Raw genomic sequence first — 15,331 nt, forward strand, 5'->3', positions numbered from 1 at the left:
CTTTATTTAATCTATTAAATGTGTTTATTGTACCATTAATTTCAGATACAATGCAATACTTGCACTTTGAACATTCAATGTTGATATAAAATACAACATAGCTGAAAATGTGTTGCTTGAAAAGCGCAGCAGGTCAGGCAGCATCCAAGGAACAGGAGAACCGACGTTTCGGGCATAAGCCCTTCTTCAGGAATAAGGAAAGTGTGTCCAGCAGGCTAAGATAAAAGGTAGGGAGGAGGAACTTGGGGGAGGGGCGTTGGAATTGCGATAGGTGGAGGGAGGTCAAGGTGAGGGTGATAGGCCGGAGTGGGATGGGGGTGGAGAGGTCAGGAAGAAGATTGCAGGTTAGGAAGGCGGTGCTGAGTTCGAGGGATTTGACTGAGACAAGGTGGGGGGAGGGGAAATGAGGAAACTGGAGAAATCTGAGTTCATCCCTTGTGGTTGGAGGGTTCCCAGGCAGAAGATGAGGCGCTCTTCCTCCAACCGTCGTGTTGCCATGGTCTGGCGATGGAGGAGTCCAAGGACCTGCATGTCCTTGGTGGAGTGGGAGGGGGAGTTAAAGTGTTTGGCTACGGGGTGGTTGGGTTGGTTGGTCCAAGTATCCCAGAGGTGTTCTCTGAAACGTTCCGCAAGTAGGCGGCCTGTCTCCCCAATATAGAGGAGGCCACATCGGGTGCAGCGGATGCAATAGATGATGTGTGTGGAGGTGCAGGTGAATTTGTGGCGGATATGGAAGTGTCCCTTGGGGCCTTGGAGGGAAGTAAGGGGGGGATTGTGGGCGCAAGTTTTGCATTTCTTGCGATTGCAGGGGAAGGTGCCGGGAGTGGAAGTTGGGTTGGTGGGGTGTGTGGACCTGATGAGGGAGTCATGGAGGGAGTGGTCTTTTCGGAACACTGATAGGGGAGGGGAGGGAAATATATCCCTGATGGTGGGGTCTGTTTGGAGGTGGCAGAAATGACGGCAGATGATACGTTGTACATGGAGGTTGATGGGGTGGTAGGTGAGGACCAGTGGGGTTCTGTCCTGGTGGCGTTTGGAGGGGCTGGGCTCAAAGGCGGAGGAGCGGGAAGTGGAAGAGATGCGGTGGAGGGCATCATCGACTACGTCTGGCGGGAAATTGCGGTCCTTGAAGAAGGAGGCCATCTGGGTTTTACGGTTTTGGAACTGGTCCCCCTAGGAGCAGATGCGGCGGAGACAAAGGAATTGGGAATATGGGATGGCGTTTTTACAGGGGGCAGGGTGGGAGGAGGTGTAGTCTAGGTAGCTGTGGGAGTCGGTCGGTTTATAGTAAATGTCCGTGTCGATTCGGTCACCCGAGATAGAAATGGAAAGGTCTAGGAAGGGGAGGGAGGAGTCTGAGACGGTCCAGATGAATTTGAGGTCAGGGTGGAAGGTGTTGGTAAAGTGGATGAACTGTTCAACCTCCTCGTGGGAGCACGAGGCAGTGCCGATACAGTCATCGATGTAGCGGAGGAAAAGGTGGGGAGTGGTGCCAGTGTACCACCCCACACCTTTTCCTCCGCTACATCGATGACTGTATCGGCACTGCCTCGTGCTCCCACGAGGAGGTTGAACAGTTCATCCACTTTACCAACACCTTCCACCCTGACCTCAAATTCACCTGGACCGTCTCAGACTCCTCCCTCCCCTTCCTGGACCTTTCCATTTCTATCTCGGGTGACCGAATCGACACGGACATTTACTATAAACCGACCGACTCCCACAGCTACCTAGACTACACCTCCTCCCACCCTGCCCCCTGTAAAAACGCCATCCCATATTCCCAATTCCTTTGTCTCCGCCGCATCTGCTCCCAGGAGTTCCAAAACCGTAAAACCCAGATGGCCTCCTTCTTCTAGGACCGCAATTTCCCGCCAGATGTAGTCGACGATGCCCTCCACCACATCTCTCCCACTTCCCGCTCCTCCGCCCTTGAACCCCGCCCCTCCAACCGCCACCAGGACAGAACCCCACTGGTCCTCATCTACCACCCCACCAACCTCCATGTACAACGTATCATCCGCCATCATTTCTGCCACCTCCAAACGGACCCCACCACCAGGGATATATTCCCCCCCCTCCCCTATTAGCGTTCCGAAAAGACCACTCCCTCCGTGACTCCCACGTCAGGTCCACACCCCCCACCAACCCAACCTCCACTCCCGGCACCTTCACCTGCAATCGCAAGAAATGCAAAACTTGCGCCCACACCTCCCCCCTTACTTCCCTCCAAGGCCCCAAGGGACACTTCCATATCCGCCACAAATTCACCTGCACCTCCACACACATCATCTATTGCATCCGCTGCACCCGATGTGGCCTCCTCTATATTGGGGAGACAGGCCGCCTACTTGCGGAATGTTTCAGAGAACACCTCTGGAACACCCGGACCAACCAACCCAACCACCCCGTAGCCAAACACTTTAACTCCCCCTCCCCCCACCTTGTCTCAGTCAAATCCCTCGAACTCAGCACCGCCTTCCTAACCTGCAATCTTCTTCCTGACCTCTCCGCCCCCACCCCACTCCGGCCTATCACCCTCACCTTGACCTCCCTCCACCTATCGCAATTCCAACGCCCCTCCCCCAAGTCCCTCCTCCCTACCTTTTATCTTAGCCTGCTGGACACACTTTCCACATTCCTGAAGAAGGGCTTATGCCCGAAACGTCGATTCTCCTGTTCCTTGGATGCTGCCTGACCTGCTGCGCTTTTCCAGCAACACATTTTCAGCTCTGATCTCCAGCCCTCACTTTCTCCATAAAATACAACAGGAAATTAACCTGGACTTGACTCCTCATTGCACAAAAGCCATCTAGTGGCGACTTCATCATAGGATTCAGACTAAGAGTCTATTCACACAAAAAAAACAAGTACCTGTATTTGTTTATAAGAAGGAGCATAACAGTCTGGTGATACAGTCAAGCTCTTTTTTCACCTTATTCCTAGTCAATATGCATTGAATTATTTCATTCCTTAATCAGAACAAACCAATTCTATTTGGTGAAAAAAATAAGTTAAATAATTTGATTGGTTTAATATTGTATTATCAAGCCAATTTATAAAACACAGTTTGACATAACTCAGTTGCGTGTACAAGTCAACTTCATCACTCCAATAAACTTCAGACTTTAATTTTGGACTCTCAAGAATTATTGCACAGCACAGAAGGTCATTTGACTTGCCATGTCTGTGCCAGTTCTCTGCAAAAATACCTCCACGACCTTTCCCACCCAATCATAACTTTTATTCCCTGTTCAGGAGCTTATCCAATTCACCATTGAAAGCTATAATTGAATACAATATAGTTCAATGTGGGCGGTATGGTGGCTCAGTGATTAACACTGCTGACTCACAGCACCGGGGAGCTGTGTTCAATTCTACCGTTGGGTGACTGCCTGTGTGAAGTTTGCACATTCACTCCAGTTTCCTCCCACAGCCATGCAAGGTAGGTGGCCATTGAGAGTGTGATTAGATTACATTAGATTAGATTACTTACAGTGTGGAAACAGGCCCTTCGGCCCAACAAGTCCACACCGACCCACCTAAGCGTATACCACCCAGACCCATACTCCTACATTTACCCCTTCACCTAACACTATGGGCAATTTAGCGTGGTCAATTCACCTAACCTGCACATTTTTGGATTGTGGGAGGAAACTGGAGCACCCGGAGGAAACCCACGCAGACACGGGGAGAATGTGAAAACTCCACACAGAGAGTCGCCTGAGGCGGGAATTGAACCCGGGTCTCTGGCGCTGTGAGGCAGCAGTGCTAACCACTGTGCCACCGTGCCGCCCAGTGTGGTGCTGGAAAGAAAAACAGGTTAGACAGCATCCAGGGAGCATGAGAATCAACGTTTCAGGTATAAGCATTCTTCCTCCAGGCGTTGAATGGTAAGGATTTGGCGATGGAGGAGGCCCAGGACCTGCATGTCCTTAATGGAGTGGGAGCCATGGGGCGGTGGGGTTCGTTGGTGCGGGTGTCCCAGAGATGTTCTTTGAAACAATCCACAAGTAGGCATCCTGTCTCCCCGATATAGAGGAAACCACATTAGGTGCAACGGATACAGTAGATGACATTGGTGGAGGTACAGGTAAATTTCTGTTGGCTGTGGGAGGTTCCTTTAGGGCCTTGGACGGAGGTGAGGGGAGTGGTGTGGGTGCAGGTTTTGCAATTCCTGCAGTGGCAGGGGAAGGTGCCAGGAGTGGAGTGTGGGTTGGTGGGAGGCGTTAGGTGGATTGGCTATGCTAAATTGCCCACCCATAGTGTCCAGGGATGTGCAGGTGGACTGGCCATGGGATTCTCACACACTTGCATTTTCTCCACAGCTATGATTTTTTTGGTATATATCTAATCCTGTTTGAAAAGTCACAATAAACTTTTATTTAACTTGCAGCACTTCAAGCTTGTTTGACATTAAGGCTTGGGCCATCAATTCAACTGCCTTTCTCCCCACCACTCATCATTTGCTTTATGTTGGTCCTCACATAAGAGATACATAGAAAAGTAGAAAATAGGTCTAGAAGTAAGCCATTTGACCCTTCCAGCCTGCACCACCATTCAATACGATCATGATCAATATGATCAGCCATCATCAGCAATCTCAGAATCCCAATCTCACCCTCTCCCCATAACCTTTGATCCCTTTAGGCGCAAGGGCCACATCTAGCTCCCTATTGCAGACGATACGAAGATTGGTGGAGTTGTGGATAGTGAGGACGGCTGTTGTCGGCTGCAAAGGGACTTAGATATGATGCAGAACTGGGCTGAGGAGTGGCAGATGGAGTTCAACCCTGTCAAGTGTGAGGTTGTCCATTTTGGAAGGACAAATAAGAATGCGGAATACAGGGTTAACGGTAGGGTTCTTAGTAAGGTGGAGGAGCAGAGGGACCTTGGGGTCTATGTTCATAGCTCTTTGAAAGTTGCCATTTAGGTGGATAGAGCTTGTAAGAAGACCTATGGTGTATTAGTGTTCATTAGCAGAGGGATTGAATTTAAGAGTCGTGCGGTGATGTTGCAGCTGTACAGGACCTTGGTAAGGCCATATTTGGAGTACTGTGTGCAGTTCTGGTCGCTTTATTTTAGAAAAGATGTGGAGGCTTTGGAGAGGGTGCAGAGGAGATTTACCAGGATGTTGCCTGGAATGGAGAATAGGTCGTATGAGGATAGGTTGAGAGTGCTAGGCCTTTTCTCATTGGAACGGAGAAGGATGAGGGGTGACTTGATAGAGGTTTATCAGATGATCAGGGGAATAGATAGAGTAGACAGTCAGAGACTTTTTCCCCGGGTACAACAGAGTGTTACAAGGGGACATAAATTTAAGGTGAAGGGTGGAAGGTATGGGGGGGGAATGTCAGGGGTAGGTTCTTTACCCAGAGAGTGGTGGGGGCATGGAATGCGCTGCCTGTGGGAGTGGCAGAGTCAGAATCATTGGTGACCTTTAAGCGGCAATTGGATAGGTACATGGATAGGTGCTTAAGCTAGGACAAATGTTCGGCACAACATCGTGGGCCGAAGGGCCTGTTCTGTGCTGTATTGTTCTATGTTCTATGTCTATGTTGAACATATCTAATGAACTGACTCAAATAGTTCCTATGGAGAGAATTCCACAGGTTCACAATGTTTCTTTGAGATTCCCCCTCATTTTAAATTCCAGCAAATAAGCATAGTCAATCCAGTCTTTCTTCATATGTCAGTCCTGCCATCCCAGGAATCAGTCTGGTGAACCTTCACTGAACTCCCAAAATGGCAAGTTCATAAGATGAGGCAAGAATGTCCTTCCTGAGACTAGGAGACCAATATTTACCGTGTTGCATCATCAGGGCCCTGTATAACTGCAGTAAGGCATCCTTACTCTGATAGAACAAAGAACAAAGAAAATTACAGCACAGGAACAGGCCTTTCAGCCCTCCAAACCTATCACTGATCCAGATCCTCTGTCTAAACCTATCACCTATTTTCTAAGGATCTGTGTCCCTCTGCTCTCTGCCCATTCAAGTATCTTTCTAGATACATCTTAAAGGATATTATCATGCCCGGCTCTACAAGCTCTGCTGGCAACACATTCTAGGCCCCACCGACCTCTGCGCAAAGAACTTTCCATGCATGTCTCCCCTAAAACTTTCTCCCTCACCTTGAACTCATGACCCCGAGTAGTTGAGTCCCCCACTCTGGGAAAAAGCTTCTTACTATCCACCCTGTCTATACCTCTCATGATTCTGTAGACCTCATCATGACACCCAAGTCTCGTTGCACCTCACCTTTTCCTAAGCTGTCACCATTCAGATAATCTGCCTTCCTGTTTTTGCCACCAAAGTGGATATCATCATATTTATTCACATTTTATTGCATTTGCCAAGTATTTGCCCACTCAGCTAGTCTGCCCAAGCCACTCTGCAGCCTCTTAGCATCCTCTTCACAGCACACACTGCCACCCAGCTTAGTGTCAAATGCAAGTTTGGAGATATTGCATTCACTTCCTTTGTTCAAATGGTTAATGTAATTGTGCAGGGATCCCAGCACTGAACCCTGCTGCACTCCACTCGTCACTACCTGTCACTCTGAAAAGGACCCGTTTATTCCAACACTCTGCTTCCCGTCTGCCAACCAGTTTTCTATCCATTTCCATACATCACCTCCAATACCATGAGCTTTAATTTTCCTTACTAATCTCTTGTATTGAACCTTGTCAAAAGCCTTTGACAGTCCAGATACACAATATCTCCTGCTTGACCCTTGTCCACTCTATGGTCACAGCATCAAAAAATTCCAGAAGGTTTGCCAAGCATGATTTCCTTTTAGTGAATCCATGCTGACTTGGACCGATTTTGTCACTATGTTCCGATTGCTCAGTTATTACATCCTTAATAATTGACTCCAGCATTTTCCCCACCACCGATGCCAGGCTAACCAGCCTATAATTCCCCATGTAGCCTGACAACCTGCCATAGATATAATAACAACTCGTATTTATACAGCCTGTTTAATAATAATTTTGTATGTATATAGATCAATGTTGACACAATTAAACATTCAGATGTACTTCACCAGACTGTTATAAAGCAAGAGTTGACAATCAGCTACATAATAAAATATTAGCATTGCTTAAAAAGGCATTTTGTCAAAACTATTCATCATTCACTCATCAGGACAATTCACAAGAAATAGCAGTTTAAGAGGGAATCCAACACTTACACCACATAAAAAGACAGTGTTGATTGGTTGGTAACTGGACTCTTCATGGTCTTGCCTTGGAGAACCATGCAGTACAAATGTTAGCTCTCCCATTGAATTGGTATTCTTGCAAACTGTCCTGCTGAGAACAAGATGAAAAGCTTCAACAAAATATGTCCTTTTCTAGCAATACTAGCAAACAACTAATTCCAATATTAGAAACAAAAAACAAATTGCTAGAAAACGGTGGGCGGCACGGTGGCTAGCACTGCTGCCTCACAGCGCCAGAGACCCGGGTTCAATTCCCGCCTCAGGCGACTAACTGTGTGGAGTTTGCACGTTCTCCCCGTGTCTGCGTGGGTTTCCTCCGGGTGCTCCGGTTTCCTCCCACAGTCCAAAGATGTGCAGGGTCAGGTGAATTGGCCATACTAAATTGCCTGTAGTGTTAGGTAAGGGGCAAAATGTAGGGGTAGGGGTGGGTTTCGCTTCGGCGGGTCGGTGTGGACTTGTTGGGCTGAAGGGCCTGTTTCCACACTGTAATCTAATCTAATCTAATCTAAAAGCTCAGCAGGTTGGGCAGTATCTGTGGAGAGAAATCAGAATGAACATTTCAGGTCCAATGACCCTAAGGTCTTAGGGTCAAAATGTTAACACTGAGTTCTTCCTCCACAGAGACTGTCTGACCTGCCGAGCTTTTCCAGCAATATTTGTTTCTGATTTCCAGCATCTGCAGTTCTTCCTGTTTTTCAAATGCAACATTAGTTCAGATGATCAAAAGATTGGTCAAAGGGGCAAGTTTTAGGGAGAGGTAGAGGGTTGGAAAGGTTTATGGAGGGAATTGCAGACCATAGAGCCTAGATGGCAAAAACGGTGAAGCAACTAAAATTAGAATTTGCAAGAGGTCAGAATTAGACGAGTTCCAAAGTCTTGGAAGGTTATGGGAATGAAGGAATTACAGAGGGTGGGACAATGGGCCTTCGGGGACATTAAATGCAAAAATTGAGTAGAGGCCTCATTTGACCACATAGGACAGTAAGCACAGGAGTTAAGGGTGAACAGAACTGGGGACAATTTGAGACCTCAAACTTGCAGAGAGAAGCCAGGAATAAAAAAGTCTACAAGGAACACAAAGGACATAGCAAAGTATATGAGGCTTTCAAACATTTGGACACAAAACTGAAGACTTATGCTCCACTATTAGTTACACCTCTAGTCAAGTGACTGGAGTACAGCCACATACTGTCAGATACCCAACAATGTGCAGAGTTACCCAGATGCATCCCATCCAAATAAGCAGGACTAATTCAGTCTAGTCAATTACTGCTGAATCACAAGAAAAGTGATGGACATTGTCGACAGTGCTGTCAAGCAGCAATTCCTCAGCAATAACCTACTCATCTAGGCTCAGTTTGGGTTTCATCCACAGGCCACTGAAGGCCACTTAGCTCCAGACCTTGTTATGTTCTTCACTGAAACTAGTAACTTTTTTTTCAAAAAAATAAGACATTTGAAATCCCAGTTATCTACTGAAAGAATGAAGCTTCCTTGTTTGAGATAAATTATGTTTTCTGTATAAAAATGGCAGATGATGTTCAATCTGGATAAATACAGGGTATTGCATTTTGGAACAACAAACAAGGGTAGGGCTTGTACAGTTAAAGTAGAGCCTTGGGTAGTTTTGTAAAAGAGAGGGACCTGGGGTGAAAATGCATAATTCTTTAAAGAGTGCATCACACGTAGGGTGGTTAAAAAGGCGTTTAGCAAGCTGGCTTCATTGCTCAGTCATAGAGTCATAGACATGTACAGTACGGAAACAGACCCTTTGATCCAACTCGTCCATGCCGACCAGCTATCCCAACCCAATCTAGTCTCCCCTGCCAGCACCTGGCCCTTATCCCTCCAAACCCTTCCTATACATATACCCAGCCAGATGCCATTTAAATGCTGTAATTGTACCAGCCTCTATCACTTCCTCTGGCAGCTTATTCCACACACACACACACACTACCCTCTGTGTGAAAAAGTTGCTCCTTAGGTCTCTTTTATATCTTTCCCCTCTCACCCTAAACCTATGCCCTCTAGTTCTGGACTCCCCCACCCCAGGGAAGAGACTATGTCTATTTACCCTATCCACACCCTTCATGATTTTATAAACCTCTATGAGGTCACCCCTCAGCCTCCGACGCTCCAGGGAAAACAGCCCTAGCCTATTCAACCTCTCCCTATAGCTCAAATCCTCCAACCTTGGCAACATTCTTGTAAATCTTTTCTGAACTCTTTCAAGTTTCACAACATCCTTCCGATCGGAAGGAGACCAGACGGGGGCATTCTGGCGAAGTTTGCCGATGACACGAAGTTAGGCGGACAGGCAGGTAGTACTGAGGAGGTGGGGAGGCTGCAGAAAAGATTTAGACAGGTTAGGAGAGTGGTCCAGGAAATGACTGATGAAATTCAATGTAAGCAAGTCCGAGGTCATGCACTTTGAAACAAGAATACAGGCCTGGACTATTTTTGACAATGAGAAAATTCATAATGCCAAAATACAAAGGGATCTGGGAGTGCTAGTCCAGGATTCTCTAAAGGTTGACTTGCAGGTTGAGTCCGTGGTTAAGAAAGTGAATGTAATGTTGTCATTTATCTCAAGAGGGTTGGAATATAAAAGCAGCAATGTGCTACTGAGACTTTATAAAGCTCTAGTTAGGCCCCATTTAGAGTACTGTGTCCAATTTTGGGCACACCTCAGGAAGGACATACTGGAACTGGAGCGTGTCCAGCAGGGATTCACACGGATGGATCCCTGGAACGGTAGGCCTAACATATGATGATCGGCTGAGGATCCTGGGATTGTATTCATTGGAGTTTAGAAGGTCGAGGGGAGATCTAATAGAAACTTACAAGATAACGCATGGTTTACAAAGGGTGGACGCTGGGAAGTTGTTTTGTTAGGCGGGGAGACTAGGACCCGTGGGCATAGCCTTAAGATTAGAGAGAGTCAATTTAGAATGGAAATGAGGAGATATTTCTTCAGCCAGAGAGTGGTGGGCCTGTGGAATTCATTGCCACGGAGCGCAGTGGAGGCTGGAACGTTAAATGTCTTCAAGGCAGAGATTGATAAATTCTTGATCTTGCAAGGAATTATGGGCTACGGGGAGAGTGCAGGTAAGTGGAATTGAAATGCACATCCACCATGATTAAATGGCGGAGTGGACTCGATGGGCCGAATGGCCTTGCTTGCACTCCTGTGAGTTATGGTCTTAAGTTTATAAAATAATGAGAGGTATAGAGTTGACGGTAGTTGTCTTTTCCCCAAGATGGAATATTTCAAGGTTAGGGGGAACATTTTTAAGGTGAGAGGAGAGAGATTTTAAAAAGACATAATATGCAATTTTTTACACAGAGGGTGGTTCGTGTGTGGAATGACCTTCTGAGGTGGATGTGGGTACAATTATAATGCTTAAAAGACATTTGGATGGAAATATAAATAGAAAAGGCTTGGAGGGATATGGGCTAGGACCAGATAGGTAGGATTAGTTTAGATTGGGATTATGTTCAGCATGGACTGGTTGGATTGAACAGTCTGTTTCTGTGCTGTATGTATCTATGATTCTACAAGACTAAAATAAGCAGTAAATACTATCTACTAAACTCAAACACAGAATCAACATAAGTTAAACATGAATTGACAGGCAACTTGTAACTTATATGCACTACAAATTGCTCATTAACTGGCACATACAGATGGGACAGATCTTATGAATTGGCTGAGGAGTTTAACCAGCAAATATGTCATCAATCTCAGTCAAAGTCCTGGAGAACTCTGCTGATCACCTCATCCTTGTCAAACTGGAAACGAAAATACGTGAAGTATCTTCCTTTCTGGTAAGTGTTTATGATGACTGAGTCTTATAGCTTCTTCCACACCCTGAGATTACAGGGTTTCCCTATACATGTGAATATTTTCAATCAACCGACACAGAGATTATGACACATCTCTGTAACAGGTGGGACCTGAACACAGGCCTCCTGACTCAGAGACAGTGACATGGCACTGCACCACATGTGACCCACACCCCGCTAACTATTTGTAAACACATATATTACATTTCTTTGAACTAATTCATTGGATGAGGGGGTTGCTGGCTAGGCTAGCATTCATTGCCCATCCCTAATTAAGATTTGAGAGTTGTGGGTCACATGTAGATCAGGCGAAGTAAGGATGGCAGTTTCCTTCCGTAAAGAACATTAGTGAACCAGATAGGTTTTTACAAACAATCAACAATGGATTCATCACCTTCATTAGACTCTTTAATTCCAAGTCGAGAGTGTGGCACTGGAAAAGCACAGCAAGTCAGGTAGCATCCGAGGAACAGAAGAACTGGCGTTTCAGGCAAAAGCCCTACATCAGGAATGAGGCTTGTGAGCCAGGACGGGGCTGAGAGATAAATGGTGGTGCAGTGGTGGTGGTAGCGGTTGGGGGGGGGAGGGGTAGGGGTTTGCTGGGGGGAAGGTAGCTGGGAATGTGACAGGTAGATGAAAGTGGGGGGGGGGTGTTTATTGAATTTAATTTCCTCCATCTGTTTTGTCAGGATTTGAACCCAGGTGCCCAAGACATTACGTGGGATTGTAGGGAGAGTTGTAAATAAACTACTCAGAGACGTTATTCCTTTGCTCTGGAGCAGGTTGGATTTGAACCAGAGCCTCCCCTGGTCCAGAAGTAGGTCCCTACCACTGCATCATATATGCCCCACTTCCTGGATATTTTCTAATCAACCTATTCAGATGTTGTTACTTACCTCTGGAGCAGGTAGGACTCAAACCCCGGTCTCTTAACTCACAGGTAGAAACAGTACCACTACACCAAAAGCACTCCACTCCCTGTGCACTGACAATTAATAACCACTGCCTGTTTCATGTAAGCCTTAAATAAAGACATTAACAAACTTAATGTGATTAACCAAACATGAATAGATTCCCCTTTTTTCTTTAACTTCAAACTTTAACAATCTTTCCACAAATAATAAGACAAATAAAATGTGTTTTTCTCATCTACGTCACACATTAATTGTGTTACAATTTTTAACAGATCCTATATTCTTCATTTCCACATGCATAAAGTAATTTCAAAGCAATTTAATTAAAAATGATGCAATATTTCATGTTCTCATCATAACACATGATGTCCCTCATCAAGGTCGTGTAATAATTTCTTAGGGCAAGCTTTTTTCCTTGAAAATAGTCAAATCAATGGTGACTTACATTAGCCCATTTTATTTTCAAAACCACTTCTCTTTCCGAGATTGCCTTCACACTAGCAGGGTCAATTCTCAACCTTTTCTCTGCAACACTTACTGTTGAATGAACCTTGCTGCAAAGAGAATGATTATATACATTTTATAACTGTATGTAGATTTCTTTTTCTCAGATTACCCATGTAATAAGGTTTCTTTTAGAATATTGGATAAGTACACCCCTATATCTATTGCCTCCCCAAGTGCCAGTGTCCATCTTCCTGGACACAGAGGCAAATATGCAACATTTATTTCTCTTTGCCACCAAGAATATAATAAATCCTGCAATATTTGAATATCCAGCTGGAGGAATGGCATGTAAAGTATTACTGAAAATGAATAACTTCATTACAAAATAGTATTTCTCCTCACAACTGAAACACCTGACTACCATACTCCAGGTATTCATGGGTATCATTTTTCTATTGTAGTTCCCCAATTCTAAGCTATTGTCCCATTCCCTTATGAATCTTCTTTTGTGTTGACACTTTTAACCTCTGTCTAGGAAGTCTTGCATTGCCACTACTATAGAACCCTCCATTCTTTGTGTTGGTGCTCAATATCTATTTGAGTCATGAAGCGGACATGATATTTTTCTGCGGAAATTTTGAGACTTCTAACCAATGTTCCCTGTAATTTCCTTTGCTGCTGCACAGACCTTCAAGGGCCATGCAACTTTTAAAAGTGGAAGGGGTTTATCAACACATCATTTCATATTTGTGCAGCTGAGAGGGAATGTTGCTTCTGACAAGTTGCTCCTTAAATCCACTTTCATATCTTTCCCCTCTCATCTTAAACCTATGCTCTCTATTTTTGGACTCCTCCATCCTGGGGGGGAAGACCTTGCCTATTTACCCTTTCCATGTCCCTCATGAATTTATAGACCTCTATAAGGTCACCCCTCAGAATCTGGAGCTCCAGGCAAAACAGCTCTAGCCAATTCAGCCTCTCCGTAGAGATCAAACTTTCCATGTTGCTTGTTGTGTGTGTGTGTGGCTACTAAGGATAGCTGGTTGTGTCGTTTCGTGGCTAGTTGATGTTCATGTATGCGGATACATCAGGAGCATCTCGGAACTGACAGCCAGACTACTGCGACCCCTAGGACTCATAACGGCACACAAACCAACAGCCACGCTCAAACAACTCACCAGAACGAAGGACCCGATACCCAACATGAGCAAGACGAATGTAGTGTACAAAATACCATGCAAGGACTGCAGGAAGACAGCTAACAATCCGCATACATGAACATCAACTAGCCACGAAACGACACGACCAGCTATCCTTAGTAGCCACACACACAGACAACAAACAACATGAATTTGACTGGGACAACACTACTATCATAGGGCAAGCCAGACAGAGAACAGCCAGGGAATTCCTAGAGGCATGGCATTCATCCACAAACTCCATCAACAAACACATCGACCTGGACCCAATATACCAACCACTACAGCGGACAGCTGAAACTGACAACCGGAAGCGGCAGGGACAGACCACTATAAACACCGGAGGAAACATCAAAGAAGCGCTTCGCAGGAGGCTCCCAAGCACTGATGATGTCGCCTAGCCAGGGGACGAAACGTTTGCAACAAAAACTTCCAGCTCGGCGAACAGAACCATAACATCCTCTTAAATGCCTCACTTGAACATGTCTCCACTGTGTTTCTAGGCAGGGCATTCCATAACTTAACTACTATGAGAAAAAGTTTTATTTCATATCACCTTTGCTTTCTATTTACATCACCTTCCATCTCTGGATCCCGTACTATTGAATCCTGGAGTGTTACCATTGACCAGATAGTTAACTAGACCAGTCACGTACGTACTGTGGCTATAAAAGAGTCTTGTGATGTTTGGAATTTATAAAAATTATGGGTAATTGCTTTCACGTAAGATTTATAAATGGCTTGATAGGGTGGAAACAGAGAGGTTGTTTCTCTTGACTGAGCAATGTGGTACATTTACACATGGTGATAACATTGTGTGCCATCTATAAGATACACTGCAGCAAACAACACTATCCAAACTAACCTTCATTATCTGAAAACCAAGATTAACGTGTGCATGGGAAAACCACCATCTGCAATTTTCCCTTTGAGTCATACAACATTTTGAATGGCAAATGTATTGGTGTTCTTTCAGTATTGTTAGGTCAAAGTGCTTCCTAACAACACTATGGTCATCCAAGGAGCTTCGAAATCGACATTTCGGGCAAAAGCCCTTCATCAGCCCTTCAAAAGCACCACTAATCCAGAATCTGGTTTCCTGCATCTGCAGTCATTGTTTTTACCAACACTATGGTCATACCTGCTCCTGAGGGATTGCAGCAATTCAGATATGCAGATCATCACCATTTTCTCAACAGTAACAAGAATGGGTAATAAATGCCAGTATTACTTGTAATGATCACATCTCACCAACAACACAGAGACACAGATGAGAATTTCAGAAGCAGATCCATAGTCACGGCACAGTGACTCAGTGGTTAAAGTTAAAAATCACACAACACCAGGTTATTGTCCAACAGGTTTAATTGGAAGCACACTAGCTTTTGGAACGTCGCTCCTTCATCACCTGATGGAACAAAGCTCCAAAAGCTAATGTGCTTCCAATTAAACCTGTTGGACTATAACCTGGTGTTGTGTGATTTTTAACTTTTTACACCTCACTGGCATCTCCAAAACATGACTCAGTGGTTAGCACTGCTACCTCACAGTGCCAGGAACCCAGATTCAATTCCAACCTCCATCGACTGTGTGTGTGTGGAGTTTGCATGTTCTCCCCGTTCCTGTGTGGGTTTCCTCTGGGTGCTCCGGTTTCCTCCCGCAATCCAAAGATGTGCAGGTCAGGTGAATTGACCATGCTAA

The 15,331-nt window shown here is 45.4% G+C and overlaps 1 long non-coding RNA gene across 1 annotated transcript in view; it reads right to left on the minus strand.

Annotated features, from left to right (window-relative positions):
- Positions 1-15,331, minus strand: part of LOC148148227 (uncharacterized) — a 40,384-nt gene that overhangs the window by 23,156 nt on the left and 1,897 nt on the right. The window contains exon 2 of the long non-coding RNA XR_015759092.1: positions 7,195-7,315. This is a non-coding gene — a long non-coding RNA (uncharacterized LOC148148227). The remainder of the gene's footprint in view (positions 1-7,194; positions 7,316-15,331) is intronic.

The sequence above is a fragment of the Chiloscyllium plagiosum genome, unplaced genomic scaffold, assembly GCF_037043375.1.
Source record: "Chiloscyllium plagiosum isolate Xiang-an unplaced genomic scaffold, Cpla_swu_hap1 HiC_scaffold_13, whole genome shotgun sequence".
Taxonomy (NCBI): Eukaryota; Metazoa; Chordata; class Chondrichthyes; order Orectolobiformes; family Hemiscylliidae; genus Chiloscyllium; species Chiloscyllium plagiosum.